Below are 19144 nucleotides of genomic sequence, written 5' to 3'. Positions count from 1 at the left end.
GTCAGTGCCAAGTGGATCTCCTAGGTAATTTGAAGCTGGTCGAGGAAGAGGAAGAGCCGAGTAGTAGCTGAAAGCACGTTGAGCGGTGAAGCTATGGCTGCAGCTGCAGTGCAGTGGTCCGTGGTGCTCTGGAGAAGAATACGGGCCGACAGAGCTATGCGCGGGTGCGGAAACTGGAATCTAGCAGCTTCACACGTCTACCCCAGCTGCTTTGATTTACCTCCACAGATTGAACTCACCTCCTTGTTGCAGCCCAGCCTGATTTGCACACAGAGGACTGGAAGTTCAGGCGGGATGCAGATGAGCCCCCAAGAGCAGGCGTGTAAACATTGATTGAAACATCTAGAGATGATGGTAGCTTTTCATCTATCTTTGACCTCTTGCATCCAGCTATATTGATTGTTGACTGTTGTCTCCTGCCATTCACTTCACCTCCTGTGCCCTTTGGCCTTTATCCAACTCCCTGCCTTCTGTAGCCTGAATAACCTAGGGTCACCCTGTGAGAGCTGCAATGATTATCTATAAATATCCACTAGAGGAGAGTGAGTTATTCTTCAGAGGTGCAGTCTCTGGGTGAGTTTCTATATGTTCACGGAAGTGCCCTTCTTTGATTGGGTTCGGGTTGAGAACAGGCTAACCCCTACATCCAACCAAGCCTAGGGTCTGTCAGGGACGACAAGGTGAGGCCTCGGGTGAGGCCCTGGATCATCGGACTCTGTAAAAAATACTTGCGAACTCAAGCACTGGAGAGTGACGCAAAGTTGTTGTATCTGTGAGCTCTGGAAGCAACATCCAGCGGCCTACTATTGAGAGACATACCCACTAGCAAAGCAGTGAGTTGGAAAGTTTGATATATTGGGACTGCTCCGATTACAGAGATTATTTTTGCAGGGGGACCAGTATAGTTATCTATATCTATTTATTATGGCATTTAAAAAACTAAGGAGCCACACAATATTCATGAAGAGATTGGCAACAGCACACTCTCTGAGGAAGGGCAAATTGAGATCAGCACACATAGGAGCTCTCTCAGGATCTCATACAATCACTGAATTGTGTCCACCCCCAATGTTGTAGTTACAAATACAAATGGAATAAATATACAAGAAAAAGGAAAACACATTGAAGCAGAGAATGAAGGCGATAATGATATCTCAAACAAGAGATGCAGATGAAAATAAGAAAAAGGGAATTTCTAGCGAGCCCCCCCAACTACGAAAGATTTAACCCAACAGATCTCACAGACCACAATAAATGGAAATCCCAACCTACACTTTATACTACTCTAAAATAAGAGTGATCCAGTTTCCACAAAATAGTGAAGTTAAGTCATCTAAAAAGATGTTGGAAATGTGTATGCCAAGTAATCCATCTAATACAGAAGAAAATGTATCCCACTCACCAGATTTTCCACTGCTGTCCCCTGTTCATTCCATAGCAAGCAAGACATGTTATCTGATGCATAATTTATCCTCCAAAATATACTAGAATCTATTCTTTCATTGCTAGAACTATCTACCACAAACATAGACCATCTTTTGGAAATACAATCAACAGTATTACAGAATCTAGTAGACTTTGAAATTAATCCTCCAGTTGGAAGTCCCCAGACTAAGTCTGAAATACGGGAAGAACTAGATCAACTAAAAATTCAAGGCTTAGAGAAAATAGATATTCAAGTCAAAAACCTATTTGGAGGAGATTAAAAGAGATAGAAAAAAGGAAAGGCAGAGATAGTGTGCTTCCTGCGGAAATTATTGAAGGAAACAATAGAAAAAGAAGAGCTATTAATGACAATAACCCAAAAATCAGCCAAGAAAACCTTACCCAACTATCTGAATTTTAATGGTAAAAAGAAGTCCCCACAACTAGATCTCACTAAGATAGATCCATCAATAAAGAAGGGACTGGATGAGGAGCCAAAACAAAAGATAAATCCATTAAAGAGCTCCTCTACAGATATGAAACCAAAGAACACTAAGAGAAAGAGCAGAGGTAATCGAAGAATTGCAAAGAAAACATCTTGCAAATTAAGATTTGCAGAACTCGTCCATTCCATTATAAGTGATCTAAAAGATGAAAAGATAAAGGCTGTTGAAGAATCCTCCATCTTAGTGAATACTCATGATCGAGACCCAAGACTCCTATTCTCCAACCAAGATCCTCGACTAAAATTAAATCCTCTTCCATTAAAATGTAAAAGCACTGACTCAGTTAAGTGCTACCATTGTTCACCCCAGCCCACAAGAAAATATAACATAAACATAGAGGTGATGGATCAAGATGAGCCTCAAAACTCTTTGCTACAATTCAAGAACCTTTGAACCACCAGAAGATTGTAAAGCTACTACATAGTCTACTTTCATTACAGTCACTTACATCTTCAGAAATTAATTTGATCTAATTTCCTGTCAATCTTGATACAACCTCTGTGCGAGTGGAATTCTGGTCTAGTGTGATTCCAGGCTGTTAGAACTGGGGGTCTCTAGTTGGCAGAGGTAGGTACCGCTGTCCATTTAGGGACCCTTGCTTCTAGTCAGGGTAAGGAGGAACCACTCTTTAGAAACCTCTGCTCACCCCATTGGTAGCTTGGCACAAGCAGTCAGGCTGATCCAAAATCAATGTGTAAAGTATTTGTACCAACACTCACAGTAACACAGTGAAAACACCACAAACTGACTCCACAGCAATTTAGAAAATAAAGGTATTTAATCTAAACTACACAAGACCAAAATGACAAAAATCCAACATACACAGTTCAAGAATATGGTTGCGAAAGAGGTCCTAAAGTTACAATAAAAATAATCCACAGTTGCATGAAATGTTTACAGTTGCGTCTCGTTTAGCCAATAGTACCTTTAAGTGCGACAAAGTTCCAAAGCAGAAGTTGGTGCGGGGGAAAACAAGCGATGCGTTGCTCCTGAGACTATGGGGATGCATTGGCAACAGTCCTGCTGCTGCAGGGGGCGTGTTGCAACGAATCCTGTTTTTATGGGGAGGAAGGCGATAACTTGTATGGATTCCGGTGCGTAGGTTCCATAGGAAGTTTGGTCTCGCAAAGGCAGGATGCGATGATCTGTAGAGGCGGCGACGATGCGTGATCCAGCGGCGATCTTCCTCTTGCAGCTCCTCAATGCGATGGCTCTGCGACGATGTTGGCAGTGATGTGATGCGGTCCGCAAGCAAGCGGTACGGCGATGTCACCCAGCGATGACAGGGTCTGTGACGATACTCGCAGCGATGGTAATCTTCCCTCAAATGAAGGATGCAACATCTCCAGCAGCGGCAACAGGCGTTGCGACAATCTCAGCAGAGCTCAGGGAAGCTAGGGGTGAAGTCCTTTTGTTCCTCGGACTTCAAAACAGGGAGCCTGCTCACAACAGGCCCTTGGAAATTCCTTCAAGTAAGGGGACAAAGCAACAACAAAGTCCTTCCCCTCTCCTAGGCAGCAAAGCAACTGCAGGTCAGTCCAGCATCACACAGCAGGGCAATCCGTCTTCTTCAGTCTTCCAGCTTTCTCCTTGGCAGAGGTTCCTTCTTGTTTCCAGGATGATCTAATCTTCTGTAGTCAGGGGTCCTGTACTTATACCCCTAAAAGTCTTTGATCCCTTTGCGCAGAAGGGCTCTGAGCCCGGTCTGAACCAGTTCAGGGTGTTCCTTGAGCACTTTGTTTTCCTGGCCTCTCCTTTACTTTCAGGGAGAGGGGCAGGGTCGTCAGCCACCCAGTAGGAGGTGGAGCTAGCATTGTGGAAGGTAGGCACTGCCCTATTCAGGCCCTTGGTGCTATCCCCTCCCATTACTCTAGATGCAGATGGAGCTATTCAGCCCAGTTATTGCCCACTCAGACCTTGGGAGCCACCCAGCCCCTGCCCCTCACAATCCAGACATTTAATTCACAAACAGGCCAAGGCACACAGACGGGTCAGACAAGAGAACATCAACTTTCTAAAAGTGCTGTTCTCAAACACAGGATTTAAAAACAACCTTTCCTAAAATATGTTTTATTAAATTCTGAGTTCAGGGATTCCAGACTTTTATGTCCTATCTTGCTCCTATAGGAAGATATGCTGGTAGCCACTGTAGCAAGTGTTCCCCATGATAGCCAAGGGGCAAGATAGCCTTCACAATAGTGAAAAACGAAAATGGCTGTAATTCACTTCCGGAGCATGTCACCTGCACAAGTAGATGCTCTACCTTTCACATATACTGCACCCTGCCCAAGGAGGTACCTTGGGCCATCCATAGGGGTGACCAATGTGTACAGAAAGGGAAGGATTAGGCCTGGCCAGTGGGGACACTGACCAGGAGGACATGGCAGTTCACAGACTGCACACAGGCACTGCGGTGGCAGGCCTGAGACACCATTTTAGGGCTACTCATGTGGGTGGCACAATCAGTGCTGCAGATCAGTGCTGCATTTGTTATCACCAGCCCAGTGCACTTTACTAGGGACATCTTGGTGACACAAATATGTCAATCATGGATAACCAATCACAATATCAATTTACACAGGGAGCACTTGCACTTTGACACTGAACAGCAGTGGCAAAGTGCCCAAAGCATCTAAACCAGCAAAAACGAAATCCAGCACAGCATCAAAAATACAGGAGGTAGAGGCAAAAAGATAGGGGGAAACCACGCCAAAGATGCCAGGTCCAACACAGGCATAATACGTAAGGAAAGTGAAAAGTGGCATAAACATGGGTTTGTTATAATAGGTTTAGGAAACACATCCTCGAGACCCTTATTCAGATCATATATGGGAAAATTCAAGGTCAATCATCAAGCTACCAAAACAGTTTTCCCCAAAAAGATCGTCATTTTGGATTGACGGGAAAACTAACAATAAGCCTAGAGGACGGAGAAAGGCGCATATGGAACCATAATGAAAATTATATAATTTACACCCAAAAGGATAATGTATGGTTGTGGCTCCCAAGCAATCTGAACGGAAATAAGCAAGATGAGATAGCCAAGCTTCCATTTTAGCAATAGCCCAATCATACCAGGACTAGCCCCTAAAAAACTATCCTGTCTCTTGAATAATCATCACTCAATAATATGCCTCCAGGAAACATAGAGTGTGGACAATTTTCATGTGTAAAACTATTTTGTCTTTAATATCTTGGCCATAAGGTCAAGATAAGGGTTTGCAAATGGCGGTCCGGAAATCCTGGTATCAGAAGAGCCGAGGTGGGATTTTGAAATAATCCATCTCATTGGCCCTAATGTGCAGTGCCTCAAGCTAAAGTACTCGAACAATAATACTTACATTAAACCACTATATATTTTTAATATTTATATCCCTCCAGGTCCTCAACATAATATAGTGCTTGTAATTGAAACTACGATAGGCTCTAGCAACAACGTACCAGTACTGTTAATAGGTGATTTTAAAGCAAAAACTAGAATTCCTTCCTATACACATTCAGGAATTCTGAGCTTGACGAATCTTGTTATATTCCAGCTTCTGTCTTTCCAGTCCCAATCGGGGTTCTAAGAGAGGGAAATGCTATTGGAAGAAATCAGTGGACTCAATAGAATAATCTTGAATGAGCGACAGGAAGGAGATGTACCCAGGTCTTATACGGAAAGGTCAAACTGGGTTATCCTTACTGGACTTTGTTATATGCAGTTATGACTTATACAACAAATTTTGCCATTTCTCGACACAATTCATCCAAAGCAGTGATCATGCCTTGAAATAGATCTAATTGTTCAGCCAGTATGTTCATGGTCTCGGACATATGGAAAGGGAGAGGTAGCAATCCAACAAAAGCGAGGTTGAACAGTGAGAATCATAGGTTAATCAAGAAATTAACAGAATAATACTGGTGCAACTGTGCGACCAAATTAATTTAGTTCTCCACTTTGAAAGTACTCTTGTAGCAGGATTTAATACCCTGCAGAGGAAGTCTTCCGTCACCAAAAAAAAACTACCTAGGAAGAAAGACTATATAGGGAACTATCCCCCTACTAAGTTAAATAAGTTAACCAGACTCCAAATTATTAACCATTCACTTACTAGGAAGTCTGAAATTTCCATCTTAAAGAAAAAATAGAAAAGGCTCTGTATTTAGGACAACAGAGTAAAAATGAATAGGAACTGGTGGACCTTTAGGAAGCAGTGCGGCACAAAAACATCAAGGCCTTTTGGGATACACTTGCAAAAGCTAGTGGAAATAAAATACCACCAACTGTGACACAAGTTCCACAAAAGGAATGGGTAGATTATCTTACCAAATAGTAAGGAACTAACTTGACATTCTACAGCAAAGCATACCTCTATATCGTTAATCCCTGCAGCAAGTTCGACCTGCAGATAATACCGCCTACAGAAAGGCAAATTGTCTCCTATACAAGGAAAGCGAGTGCTGCCACAGCAATGGGACCAGATCGGATCCTCTTGAAGGTTCTAAAAGAAAATATTGATGGATGCAGTACAGTTTTGACCCCCTCTTTACGTACTGCTACCAAACTGGCCATATCCCAAGTTCTGGGCTGGGAACCACCATGGTCCCTCTCTTGAAATAAGGTTCCCATATTTCTCCAAGCAATTATCATCAAATCACCCTCCTGAATGCCACGGGGAAGATCTTTTTGGCCAGAGTTTTGGACCATCCGAATCACTGGCTACATCAAGGGGCAATTCATATGGTCCAGGCAGGCCTTTGACAAAATCATTTAGTGTCTGACCGTAATGCAACCCTACAAACCATTAATGTTAAATATGTAACCTGTAGATTATAGCTTATTTGTTGATTTTTCTACTGCTTTCAATAAGGTGGATAGGCCCTCCCTGTGGAGAAAATGAATGAAATTTGGTATCCCGGCAACCTTATTGATGCTAATAATTAACACTCCACACACATATATAGTGTAAAATTCAGATTGGAGGAGAATAAGGACAAACTTAGGAGATTTTCCACACAGAATGGTCTCAAGCAGGGAAGTGGCGTCGCCTTGCCCCCCCTCTATTCCCACTATTCCTAAGAGACCTATGTCACTGCTTCCAGGAGGTAAATAATTTCCCACTTCGAATAGCAACTCAAAAAATCAATTTTTTAATGTACACTGATGACGTGGTCTTTTTTGACCTAACCCCAATTGGCCTTCAGCGCAACATTGAGGCACTTTTTAATCATACAGAAATTAATTTTTTTAAGGAAATAATTAAAAAACAGTAAAATAATAATGTTTAGGGGAAGGAAACATGTTAATTCCATCACCTAGAAATTAGGAGGAATACTAGTCAAAGTAGTATCAACTTATACTACCACTAAAAGACTCAACTATAAACTGGGGTGGCACATTTGATAAACATGACCTCTGTGATATTTGTAGTGTAGGAACCCAAGACTTGGCACACGTATTCTTTGTTTGTCCCAACAAGCTTCTGGTTGAAGTACATAGCCGTTTTATAAAACCTATCTGTACTAAGCATAACAATAAAATTTGACTTGATTTGACATCATCCAGTGACTGTGAGTGCTTTTAAAATGTTATGAGTATTAAATAAATATACCAAAGTGTATTGATAAATCCGTGGGTGTACGAGTGCCTGTATGGATCATTCAGTGGGTGCGTGACTGACTATATAAGTAAGAAATTAGGTACCTCAGTGAATGTATGGGTGAGTGACTTGTGTGAATGTCTGTATCTGTCTATCAGTTGGTGACAAGTAGTTGTATAGGTGTGTGAGGGGAAACATCTTTTACAACACAACTATTACATCACACTACACTTACAACGCAGTCATTACATCACAACATTATTCACAACGCACGTCACTACAAAGCAGTCATTACAACGCATGACACTACATCGTATGTCACTACAACGCAGGCATTACAACACATACCATTACAACGCATAATACCCCTACACTATCCAAAACGTACCCTACTGTTGCACCCCCTGGAGTTAGAATAGTAATTTGTACCCCTACACTATCTAACACTTACCCTACTGTTTCACCCCCTAGAGTTAGAATAGTAATTTTATTCCTATACTATCCAATACTTACCTTACATGCAATGTAATTGTATGCGTTGTAATGGTATGCGTTGTAAAGGTATAATGCGATGTAATGGAATGCATTGTAAATGTAGTTTCTAAAAATGCGATGTAGTGTCATGTGAAGTGATGGAATGCATTGTAAAGGATGTTACGATGTAAAAACTGCGTTGTAAAGGCATGTGTTGTAAATGTATGCGTTGTAATATACATTTGCATGTAAGTGGCTATGTGAGTTTCTGTATGGATGAGTGATTGATTGTCTGAGTATGTGTTTGAATGTCTGTGTGGGTGGGTGACGGGATGTGTAACTGCCTGTAGGAATGAGTACATGGGTCAGTCAGTGGCTCTATTGGTTAATGAGTGTGTGTATAAGGGGCTGTGTGGTTGAGTAAGTGTCAGTAGTGGTGTTGGTGAATAAATGTATGTCAGTGATATAAGGGTGTGTCACTGCATATGTGAAAGGCAGTACAGCTGAGTGTTGGAGTATATGAGTGAGTGTGTGACTGAATGATTGTGAGAGTGGCCGTAAGGGTGCTTGTGTAAGTGACTGCATAGGTGAGAGACTATGTGTTATTATCTGTATGAATAAAGGAGTGGGTGGGTGCATAACTCTATAGGTGAATAAATGGCTGTGTGATTTACTCTATAGGTGAGTGAGCTGATGTGTGAGTAGCTCTTTGATTGACTTACTGTGTGTGAGTGGCTGTATGTGAATATGAGTGGATATATCAGTGGTTGTATTAGGGAGTGAGTGAATTGGTGTGTGTGAGGCTGTGAGGTAACTGAGTGGATGTGTTTGTGTAGTCCTATGAATAAGAGAGTGGGTGTATAAATATGGGTATGAGTGTGTCAATGGTTTTGCGAATGCTAGTGTCGAAGTTGGAGTGGGTGTATGAAAGATTTTAATGGGGGAGTGTGTATGTAAGAGATTCTGTGGATTATGTGATCAGTTATGTAATTTGATATGTTATCAGTGATGTCATCAGTTATGTCACTGACCATGTCATGAGTATAATATGTGATAAGCAGTGCTTTGTGGGGCGCAAGTTATAGTTAGCTTAGATAACTATCACTGCTGAATTTTTCTGGTTTTGTACGAGTGAAAGGTCAGCCTAACTATAATGTCCCAGTAAACTTTGTTTTTTTCAGTGAATTTTTAAGGTTTTTAATATATATTTCTTAATTGTAAGGTCCAGTTTTTTAAGTGAACCTCTGAGATTTTCGTATTTTATTTCTATAATTGGATATTTTGCATTATATTTATAACTAGCTTACCCGTATTGCGTTGCTGCGATCTCAGAAGAAAGGAAATTTAAGGAAACTTGTTATGATAACATTCAATTTACATTTTGTCATTTTTCTTGAAACTTATTCGTTTTAATATGGAAAACATTTTAAAGTGTTGTTTTAATTCGGTTTATTTATTCGAGTGCTTGTGGATACACGTTTTTTTTGTTTTTCCATCTGGTGCGTACACAAATAAATCAAAAGGTTTTATGACGCGTGAGCTGGCCACATACAGTTGTCCATGTGAGAAGCACGGATTCTCCAAATCTAGTCCACACACTTGCAGCGATTGTCCTTGTGCTTTGTTGATGGTCATCGCAAAAGCGAGTCACACCGGAAACTGTAAACGTTCAGTATTGGAAAGATTATGAGGGCCCTGGGGGGGGCCGATATTTAACATATTGTTCTTTTTTTTTGCCAGAAACCTTCGCGGAAGTGTACTCAACATTTTCGCAAAGTTTCATGCCGATCGGATGACTTTGTAGTAATGCATAAAGGACAATCAGACAGACATACATTCGTTTTTATATATATATAGATATATACCACAGATTTCTGGGTATGTGTTTTTGGGTTGTAAATTGTTTTTTAAGGGTTTGGGTGGGTATTGGGTATAGGTATTTGGGTGATAAGAGATTTTCTAAGGTTTAGGGTGGGTATGGAATTTGGATGGCAAGGGAATATTTAGGGTTTAGGGTGGGTGTGGGTGTTTTGGAGGCAAGGGATTTTTTAGGGTTTAGAGTGGATATAGGTGTTTGGGTGGCAAGGGATTTTTTTAGGGAGGGTATGGGCTTTGTAGTGGCAAGGGAATTTTTAGTGTTTAGGTTGGGTATAAGTTGTTGGGTGGTAAGGGATTGTTTAGGGCTTATGGTGGATAAGAGTTTTTGAGTGGGAATGGAATTTTCAGCATTAAGGGTGGGTGTGGGTTTTTCAGTGGGCAGGGATTTTTAAGGTTTAGGGTGGGTATTGGTTTTTGGGTGGCAAGGGAATTTTTAATGTCGATGGTGGAGGTGGGTTTTTTTCAGGTAATGGAAATGTTATGCTTTTGGGTGGGAAAAGCTTTTTGGGTGATAAGGGAATTTTTAGGGTTTCGGGTGAAAGTGTATTTTTAATGGTAAGGTCTTCTTAGGGTTTAGATTATGTGTAGTTTTTTGAGGGGGAAGGTAAATGTTATGGTTTGGGTGGCTATGGGTTTTGGGTGATAAGGGAATTTTTAAGTTTTACGGTGAGTGCATGTTTTTGGGTGGGAAGGTCTTTTTCGGGTTTAGATTGGGTGTGGTTTTTTGAGGGCAAGGGAAATGTTATGGCTTGGGTGGGTAGGGGTTTTTGGTGATAAGGCATTTTTAAGGTTTAGGGTGGGTTGGTTTTTTTGGGTAGTAAGGTATTTTTCTGGGTTCAGATTGGGTTTAGGTTTTTGGTGGTTATGGTTTTTGGGTAGTAAGGAATTTTTTTACGGTTCAGGGTTAGTATGAGTTCTTGGGTGGCAAGCACATTTTTTAGGTTTTAGGGTGAGTATGTTTTTTTAGGTAGAAAGGACATTTTTAGTGTTTAGTGTGGTTCGGAGTTTTTTGATGGAAAGGGAATTTTTAGGGTTGATGACAAGTGTAGGTTTTTGGGTGGTAACAGAATTTTCAGGGTTAGGGTGAGTATAGGTTTTTGGCTGGCAATGGGATTTTCAGTATTTATGATGGTTGTGGAATTTTTAAGGGTTTTTTAGGGTTTAGGATGGGTAGGGATTTTTGAGGGGCAAGGGACGTTTTATGGTGTCTGATGGGTATGGGTTTTGGGGTGATAAGGGAGTTTTTAGGGTTTATGGTGGGTGGGCGCTTTTGGGTGGCAAGGCATTTTTTTGGTTTAGGTTGGGTATGGATTTTTGGGTAGCAAAGTTATTTTGTTTTTTTGGTGCTATGTGTTTTTGGGTGGTAAGGTATTTTTCAGGATTTAGGGTGGGCATGGACTTTTGGGTGGCAAGTGAATTTCTATGGGTTTCTGGTGGGTATGGGTTTTTGGGTAGTAAGGGATTTTTTAAGGTTAGGGTGGGAATAGGTTTTTGGGTGGTAAGGGATTTGTTTGGGGATAGGGTGGCAAATGAATTTTTAGGGTTTAGCATGGGTATGGGTTTTTGGATGGTAAGGGTTTTTTCAGGGTTTAGGGTGGGTATGGGTCTTTGGGTGGTAAGGGATTTGTAAGGGTTTAGGGTTAGAAGAGACTTTGTATGGTCTAGGGTGGGTATGGGTTTGTGGTTGGCAAGATAATTTTTAGGAATTAGGGTGGGTGTGGGTTATTGGATGGCAAGGGATGTTTTAATGTTTCTTGACTTGTCTATATCTTTTGCGCCGTTTGATGAATCTTCTCAAAATCTTCCCCCAAAAGTTTGTTGATGATTTTGCAGGGGAAGAACATTTTTGGGGGTACTAAAAAAAGGCGGAAAGTGTGTTTCCAATGTTAACTACCTGGAGTGTGAACCACTGGACATATTAACACAAAGTTTGGGAAAAATGTAGATTCTCTTCCAAAGATCACACTTTTTCTTATTTGATAGAAATCTGTTCAGTAGTTTTTGAAATATTATAGGAAACTAAATTTGTATATCTGGGAATATGTGGTAGTTTAGTAGTACCTTAGTATATATGTTTAAAACTCTGAAACTGGTTGATGTAATCAGTGATGTCATGAGTAATGTCACTGACGATGTCATGAGTCATCTAATCTGTGAGGTCGTAAGCAGTGCATTGTGGGGGCATACATTATAATTAGCTAAGGTAACTATAACTGCTGAATTTCAGTGCTTTTGTACGAGTGAAGTCAGAACCAAACTATAACATTCCTGTATTTTTCAGTGAATTTCTAAGGTTTCTTAAAATTCTATTTCCAAAGTATAATGATCCTGTACCATTAGATTTTTCAGTGAATTTCTAAGTTTTGTTAGGTTAAGTAAGATGCCCATCACAATACGCAGTGGAGGATTACATACAGGCCCTGGCTTGGCATTGTGCTGCCCTCACTCAAGCTTTCTCCTCCTGCCCTCCCTCCTCCTTGTCATTGATTGACCAAGTCAATGACCCTGCTCCCTCATTACAGCCATTTGTGGCTATTGTTCTGCCATTGCCCTTGCTGCCTTAAACAGTTACTTTGCCGCCCCATCCACCTCCTCCCTCCCCTCTGTTGTTCAAGTCTATGTACGAGCCCCTTCCCTCCTGCCGTGCATGATCTGATGTGCTGCCACTGTCCTCCATTAATCTTGATGTCCCTGTCCACACCTCCAACCCTCAGTTGCCCATTCTATGCCACGCCATTGCCCTTCTTCTTAGTCTCTGTGCTTAGCTTGCTGCCCCACTCTCCTTCCACTTGCACTCTATGGAACTGCCACACTCCTGGTCTACTCTGGGTGTTCTGCTTAGCTGCCCTCTGCCCCCTCCACTTGCCTAGCATGGTAAGATGGGTGCCGCCTGTCCCTTCCACCTCCACCCTACCTGTCCAGGTTTCATGCCCCATCACCTTTCTCCTGTCATCTATGCAGCGACAGCTCCTCCACTGAGGCGTCTCACTTTTCTGAAAGCAGTGTAAAAAGGAAACAAAACAAAATAATGACTAACATTATTATTATTATAATTTTCCTTCCTGCTTGGATGAGGGTCAGTCGGTTGGGGCTGGGCTAGCCAGTATAGGGGGCAGGTGAAAGAGTGTTCAGCCCAATCCTCAAGCGTGCATAACTGCTTGGCCGACCCTCTTTGCCGGCCAAACTGTCATGTGCACTGTGCATCTTTCCCACCAGACAGCATTACACAGCCTGGTGGGAAACATGCCCAGCCTGCAAGGCCCAGTGTGAGCACCGAACTACAGCACTTAGACCAATCACAATGATGCTGTGATTAGACAGGGGATTCTGGAAGGCTGTGTGCTTTCTGTTGCTGCACCAGACAATGAGGGGTTGGAGGCACTGGCACCCAGGTATGTCCATTGTTTTTTGTATTCTACCCCTCTTCTCCCTCCACCCCACCACCCACGTTCAATAACAGCTGATACTGCCTCCATGGTCCATTTTATTGCCATTCCCTACTGCCCTTCCTGCTCTGTTTTGCTGCAACTGCTCCGCATGCCTGCCCTGCATGGTCTGTAGGGAAGCCTGTTCCCCTACCTTCTTTTGTGTTTGTCCAGCCCCTACCCTTCCCTTCTGTCCTCTGTGGTCCTGTGTGCATGCCCCATCCTCTTCCTCTTGCCTGCTGCCACTAACCCTCATGCTTACCATGCATGTTCTGTGCTGCTACATCCCCTCGCACCTGCTGTGGGTAGTCAGTTTGCTGCCCCAACTCTCCCTTCCACCTGTCCTCCAATGTCTGTGTGTATACCATTATAGTCTCACTCTTGCCCTCCATTGTGTGATTTGTTTCCAGTGCCCATCCTTCCTGTCTTCCATGCTCAGCTTGCTGTTCCTGCCTGCTCCCTTGCCCCCGGTTGCCCTTTTCCATGTGCAGACCCCTATCCCCTCCGTCCTGCCTGAACCTTTATTCTCATGCCCTGACCCCTCCCTCCTGCCCTTCATGGTCCTTTAGGCTGCAACTGCCCCTCCTGTCTGTCCGGTATGGTCAGCTTGCTGCCCTTGCCTTTTCCCCTCAGCTCTATCTTGTCAAAGTGCATGGCCCTGTCACCTTCCTAGTCCATGGTCTGTTGTACAGCACTGCCAACCTACATGCCCTGATTGGTGAATTGTGCTGCTGCAACCCCTGGTGCCTGCTCTATGAGGTCAGTTTGGTGCTCCTGCCCATCTTCCTTCTGTCCTCTCTTATCTGAGATCAAGTCCCCACTCCATTCCTCTGGCCCTCCATGATCCAGTATACCTCATTTGCCAACATTTTGAACTTGGTAAGAGGGAGATTTTGAAAACCTTGGGTATTGATTTTCCCTGTGACTCACATTGATGCAGAGGAACTTTCAGGCAGTAGACATAATAAATAAAGCCTTGTTGGGCTTAAAACATTTGGCGTTTCCTGCCTGAATCTTGTCTGTTGGCATGTATGTGTTGTAAATAAAACAGCGATAATGTTAAGCATTCGCTGAAGACATGTTATTGTGCCTTGGTTATAGTTTTCCCGCTCATACTTGGAAGTACGGCCGGACTCTATCTTGTTTTCCGGCGTCCATCTTGTAGGCTACATTCCGCCATGTGCTCGCCACGAGGCAAGACCTACTTCACTGACCGTCACCTCTGGAGTTTGCCCAGCAACAGGCTATAAAGAGTTCCAGCTTGTTTAGCGCATGCCCAGTACTTGTAACATCTGTTCCTGCTTAGAGGGGATTGGAATGTGCATTTGAGGGGTTCCATGAACCGTTAACTCCACCCATGTATCGATCATGTTTTAGAAATATCCATATAAGGTCGTAAATCATGTTCTTGAGCTGTAACCGCCCACTTATGAGCCCCTTCTTTGTGTATAAAAGGGGATCGCATGTCCGAGTTCTTTGTGCTACCTTATACAATACTGTAGAGTGTTGTGTGGGCTGTAGTACCACCTTTAAACGTTTATTAAACTATGTTTTTGTATTTCCAGTTTCAGTGCCAATTTCTTATATAGTCTGAGGACTTTGCGTACAGAAGGGCGAACCCTTTCGCACTCACGGGCCTTGCTGAGGCTGGACTCAGCAATTGGCGCCCGTCACGTGGGGCTCATCAGCGACTCGGATGCTCGAAGGACTGGTCGTGATGAATGATTGGAACCTTGCCGGGGACGTGATCACTGCCAGCGGCGCCTTTAGTCCTGGCATCCCGAGGTATTCTTCCTTCCCTTCCGATCTGACCATCTGGGTGGCGCCGGTCATCGACTGAGACCTCTTCTGTTGGTTTGCCGCGTAGTGGCTGTTTGGACGAATTTGGAACTTGGCAGTTGGAATCTGGACGCTCTTGATTGGTAAGAATCATTGTACGATGCTTGCTCTGAGCCTTTGATAGTCTTGTTTGGCAAGGCAGTTTTATACGCTTGCCTTTGATTGATTGTTTGGTAGTGACTATTCATATTATTGAGTCTGTGGATGTATATATGAGTTGCAACCCATATAGGCGGGCAATGTGGGGATATTTCTCCTGACCTGTGAATTTGAGTGGCGCAACGTCTTAAGTGCCATTTAATTATAATATTGCATATTCTGCATTATTTTTAGACATGCCTGTTTTTAGAGCACTTCGTAAGTGGTGCTGCTGTTTTGGAAATGACCAGTTGGTACTTGAAGAATCACAACCGGCTCCCCCAGAGGGGACGCCGAATAGAGATATGTATGTCAAATTTGGTCTTTCCCCCATAATGTACAGCACGTTGTGGCAGAAATATACAAAGAAGGATCCTGAATTGCGATGGCCTATGTATGGATCGTTTGATTTGAGGAAAATTGAGTATGTGGAGCAAAGTATGTGTAAGCGGTGAGTGAGGCAAGATATGTTTGAATGCATACGAATGTGGGTGAAAGAGGTGCGAGAGCGGGAGAAGCGTGAGCAAGCACTGATTGAGAAAGAGCAACGAAAGAGTGAGCGTGAGAAGGCGCATGAGGCGAAAAGACGCGAAGCGAAAGAATTAGAAGAGAAGCAGGAGAAAGAACATCGGTTGCAAATATCTGGCCAGTACCCTGTTCGACAGCCTCTTTATCCTGTCCTTAATAAATCGGATGATGATTTTTCGTTATTAGATCGCTCACCGCCCCGTACGTTGGTCCGTCTGCCCCGAGTGAAGGAGATCAAGATTCTAGACCGCCCGGACAGAAAGTGGATACGCGGTCTATGTTATCGACCGACCGTATGACCGAGCTTCGTAAGATTGCTCATCGGGTTAGTAAGGATTCTATTACTCTCGCTGATTTGTTGACAGAGCTAGAGTCATGGGAAGATAGGGAGAAATGATACTTTACTGATTATCTTTCTAATGAAATAGTGTCAGCCTTTCGGAAATATTCCGATGTTCTAGAACCAGCGGATGTGATAGCTGATACAAAGGATCTGGGTAAAGGTCTTTTTTTCTCTCCCTAGGTACCCGATGCAATCCGACGGCTATTTGCGTTACGGGATCAATCAATCAATCAATCAATCAGAGCATTTATATAGCGCACAACTCACCTGGAGGGTCTCAAGGCGCTTGGGGAGGGGGGGTCCGCTACTGCTCGAACAGCCAGGTCTTGAGCTGCTTCCTGAAGGCGAGGTGGTCTTGGGTCAGGCGGAGGTGGGTCGGGAGGGAGTTCCAAGTCTTGGCGGCCAGGTGGGAGAAGGATCTTCCTCCTGTTGTGGCTCTTCGGATGCGGGGGACGGCGGCGAGGGCGTGGCTGATCGATCGAAGGTGGCGTGTGGAGCGTAGAAGTTGAGGTGGCTGTTGAAGTCACTCGGGCCTTGGTTGTGCAGGGCTTTGTGTGCGTGGGTGAGGAGGCGGAAGGTGATTCTCTTGTTGACCGGGAGCCAGTGCAGGTCTCTCAGGTGTCTGGAGATGTGGCTTCGTCTGGGGATGTCGAGGATGAGTCTTGCTGAGGCGTTCTGGATTCGCTGGAGTCTCTTCTGGAGCTTGGCGGTGGTTCCGGTGTAGAGGGCGTTGCCGTAGTCCAGACGGCTGGTGACGAGGGCCTGGGTGACCGTCTTCCTGGTCTCGGTGGGGATCCACCAGAAGATCTTACGTAGCATGCGCAGGATGTTGAAACAAGACGAGGAGACGGCGTTGACTTGTCTGGTCCTGGAGAGGGAGGAGTCCAGGATGAAGCCCAAGTTGCGTGCGTGGTCTGTTGGTTTGGGTGCGGAGCCCAGGGCGGGTAGCCACCAGGAGTCGTCCCAGGCGGAGGGCGAGGAGCCCAGGATGAGAACTTCCGTCTTGTCTGGCGGCTGGTCATCATCCATTCGGCTACGTGTTTCATCCCTTCGTGTAGGTCGGCTCTGGGGGTGGCAGGGTCGTTGGTCAGGGAGAGGATCAACTGTGTGTCGTCGGCGTAGGAGATGATGTTGAGGTTGTGTTGGCGTGCGATGGCCGCAAGGGGGCTCATGTAGACATTGAAGAGGGTGGGGCTGAGCGAGGAGCCTTGAGGAATTCCGCAGATGACTTCGGTGGCCTCTGACCTGAACGGGGGTAGGCGGACTCTCTGCGTTCTTCCAGCGAGGAAGGAGATGATCCATTCCAGTGCCTTCTCCTGGATTTAGGCGTTTCTGAGGCATTGCACTAGGGTGCGGTGGCAGACAGTGTTGAATGCCGCGGAGAGGTCTAGGAGGATGAGGGCCGCTGTTTCTCCACTGTCAAGCAGGGCACGGATGTCATCGGTGGCAGCGATGAGGGCGGTCTCGGTGCTGTGGTTGGCCCTGAAGCCCGACTGTGAGGGGTCGAGGGATCCATTCGTCTCAAGGAAGGCGGCCAGCTGCTTGTTGACTGTCTCCGCGATGACTTTGGCTGGAAACAGGAGGAGCGAGATGGGGCGGTAGTTCTTGAGTTCGGTGGGGTCTGCTGTTGGTTTCTTTAGTAGAGCGCTGAGTTTGGCGTGCTTCCAGCTCTCAGGGAAGGTTGCGGTGTCGAAGGAGGCGTTGATGATGTCCCGTAGCTGGGGTGCGATGGCGGCGTCGGCTTTGTTGAAGTCGTGGTGAGGGCAGGGGTCGGTTGGAGATCCGGAGTGGATGGAGTTCATTGTGCGGATGGTGTCTTCGGTGTTGATTGTGGTCCAGGCGCTGAGGGTGGTGGTGGGGGGCGTTGGTGCGGTCGTGGGGAGCGTTGGTTGTGTGCTGAAGCTGTTGTGTATGTCAGCCAACTTGTGTGGAAGTAGGAGGCGAGGGAGTTGCAGAGGTCTTGTGATGGGGTGATGTCGTTTATTCTGGCGTTGGAGTTGGAGAGCTCTTTCACGATGTTGAAGAGTTCCTTGCTGTTGTGTGCGTGATTGTCCAGTCTTTCCTTCAATGCTGTTTTCTTGGTGGCGCGAATCAGTTGATGGTGTTTTCGAGTGGCGAGCTTGAGGGTGGTCATGTTGTCCGGTGTTGGGTCTCTTCTCCATGCTTTCTCGAGAGCTCGGCAGTTCTTCTTGGAGCTCTAGAGTTCGTCGGTGAACCAGGATGCTTTCTTGCTGCCGGGTCTGCTGGGCGGGGTCCTCAGTGGGGCGAGGTCGTCTGCGCAGTTGCTGATCCACTTCGTGAGGTTGTCGGCGGTCTGGCTGGGGTTCACAGAGCTGGCGGGAGGGTGCTGGTTCAGGGCTGTGGTGAGCTGGTCGGCCGTGATCTTGTTCCAGCTTCTTCGTGCAACATGTAGCTGGTGGTGGTGGATCGTGGTCCTTCTGAAGCTGAAGTGGACGCAGCTTTGGTCCGTCCAGTGGAGTCCGGTGGCGTGGCTGAAGGTGATGTCTTTGCTGGATGAGAAGACGGCATCGAGTGTGTGTCCGGCCAGGTGGGTGGGGGTGGTCACCAGCTGCTTGAGTCCGAGGTTGGCGAGGTTGTCAAGCAGGGTGGTGGTATTGCGGTCATTGTTGTTCTCCAGGTGGAAGTTGAGGTCCCCGAGGAGGATGTAGTCAGCGGAGGGGAGGGCGTGCGGGCTGATGAAGTCTGCGATGTCTTCGCTGAATTGTGTGCGGGGTCCCGGGGGATGGTAGATCAGGGTGCCTCTGAGGGTGGTCTTGGGGTCGGTATGGATCTGGAAGTGCAGGTGTTCGGCGGTTGTCAGGGTGTCGTCGGTGTTGGTCGTGATGCGGATGGTGTTCCTGTGGATGATGGCGATGCCTCCTCCCGTCTGGTTGACGCGGTCCCTCCGGGTGATCTTGTATCCGTCCGAGATGGCGATGGCGATGTTGGGCGCTGAGGAGGCGTTCATCCAGGTTTCAGTGAGGAAGGTGACGTCTGGAGATGTGG

The sequence above is a fragment of the Lissotriton vulgaris genome, chromosome 1_1 (assembly GCF_964263255.1).
Source record: "Lissotriton vulgaris chromosome 1_1, aLisVul1.2, whole genome shotgun sequence".
NCBI classification, from domain to species: domain Eukaryota; kingdom Metazoa; phylum Chordata; class Amphibia; order Caudata; family Salamandridae; genus Lissotriton; species Lissotriton vulgaris.
The sequence above is the reverse complement of the archived record's forward strand: the minus strand, read 5'-3'. Positions refer to the sequence as shown.